Below are 2,129 nucleotides of genomic sequence, written 5' to 3'. Positions count from 1 at the left end.
GATGCACACATGAGTGCTGAAGGTGCTGGCAGAAATGACTGTCAAGATGCTCTTGATCATCTTTCAAAGGTCATGGAGAACAGGAGAGGTGCCTGAGGACCGTTTCCTCCAGAAGGCCAATGTCACTCCAGTCTTCCAAAAGGGCAGGAAGGCGAAGCTGGGAAACGACAGGCTGGTCAGCCTCACCATTGTGCCTCGAAGATAGTGGAACAATTTGTTCTGAATGCCATCTCTAAGCAATTGGAAGAGAAGAATAGTCTCCATGGATTCACCGAGGGGAAATCACGTTTGACCCATCTAATTGCCTTCTAGGATGTCATCACCATCAGGGTAGTTGAGAGGAGAGCAGTGGATGTTGTGTGCCTCGACTTCAGCAAGGCTCTTCACACTGTCCCCATAACATCACTGTGGGCAAGTCTAGGAGGTGTGGGACAGGTGAGAGGACGATGAGGGCCATTGAGAACTGTCTGACTGGCAGAGGTGTCTAATGAGAGGGATGTCACTAGAGGAGTTCCTCAGGGGTCGGTTCTGTGCCTCCTTCAGCATCTTCTCCAGTGACCTGGATGACTGGATTGTATGTGTCCTCAGCAAATCTTTTGGCGATGTGAAGCTGGGAGAAGCAGCTGGCATACCAGAAGGCTGTGCTGCCATTCAGCAAGATCTGTGCACACTGGAGAGCTGGGGGGAGAGGAAGCTTATGATATTTAACAACGGCAAGTGTAGAGTCTTGCAGTGGGTGGGGAATAACCGCACACATCAGTACAGGTTGGGGGCTGTCCTGTTTGAGAGGAACTCTATGGAGAAGGACCTGCGGGTTCTGGAGGCCAAGCCGTGGGCCATGAGCCAGCAGTGTGCCCTCGGACCAAGAAAGCCAATGGTATCCTGAGGTGTATTAAAAAGAACATGGCCAGCAGGTCGAGGGAGGTGATCCTTCCTCTCTCCTCTGCCCTGGTGAGGCCACATCTGGAATACCGTGTCAAGTTCTGGGCTCCCCAGTTCAAGAAGGACCGAGAACTGCTGCAGATTGTCCAGCAGAGGGCCTTAGAGATAATGAAGGGCCTGAAGCATCTCCTGAAGGAAGCGTGGTTGGGAGACCTGGGGCTGTGTAATCTGGAGAAGGCTGAGGGGAATCTTATGAATGTTTACAATTATGTACTATCATCAGAACATGAGCAAATACTTCTTTACTTCAAGGGTGTCACAGCACTGAAACAGGCTGGCCTGAGAGGATGTGGACTGTCATTCTCTGGAGATATTCAGAATTCCACTGACACCTGGCGAATATATCTCATGCTCTGAGCTACCTCCTCTGCCCCCCGCCACCGAGTCCACACTCCTGTCCTGCACTCCTGACGCCGCTCACCACTCACATATCACGTCTGTGGTCAGCAATGCCCCCGTTCTCAATGAGCAGTCATTGCTTCAGCTCTGTCTCCATCACAGTCTGCGGAAGGCTGGGGGTATTCATGCAGCATCCCTACAGTGGCCCTCCCAGATGTTTCCCAAAGCCCACCAGCTTAGTCAACGGTCGTGGATCCGTCTGCCAGCCGAGCTGGTCCTGTCCAATGGTCCAATCTAACGTGCTACGGATTGTAGAAGAAGATGAAGTCCCTGCAGTGCACCTGAAAAACATGCTGGGCAGGACGGCCTGGGTTATTCCTGCCACCGGTGAGGCTGCTTTTGCTCAAGGCACTGAGTGCACATGGTGGGTAATGTGGAAGGATGGGGACATCCTGTGTGTGCCTCAAGGGGACTTGATGTTGGGTGAGAACGGCCAATGCTTTGAGCTGTGTGATGCTAACTGCTACATAATGTGGCTTGTCCCTCATTACTGGGGTTGCTATTTGCCTTATCAATGGTTTGCAGCAATTTTACTCTTCCGGTTCTTCATCTCTGAAAGTGGTTTTTCTCAAATGTGCGGCAGCCAAAAAGCAAAGATGTGAATGAGGCGTGACTGAACGGAGGGATATTTCCTTCTGGTAGGAGAGATCTTATGTAAGTCTGGTAAGCAGGCACAGTCATTGTTTGAATTGAAAGCCCCCCACCGTGGTACTGCTGTGGCCTCCAAAATGCAGGGACATCTTCCACTAGACCAGGTTGCTCACAGCCCCATCCAGCCTGGCCTTGAA

The sequence above is a fragment of the Meleagris gallopavo genome, chromosome Z (assembly GCF_000146605.3).
Source record: "Meleagris gallopavo isolate NT-WF06-2002-E0010 breed Aviagen turkey brand Nicholas breeding stock chromosome Z, Turkey_5.1, whole genome shotgun sequence".
Taxonomy (NCBI): domain Eukaryota; kingdom Metazoa; phylum Chordata; class Aves; order Galliformes; family Phasianidae; genus Meleagris; species Meleagris gallopavo.
Note: the sequence above shows the minus strand (reverse complement) of the source record.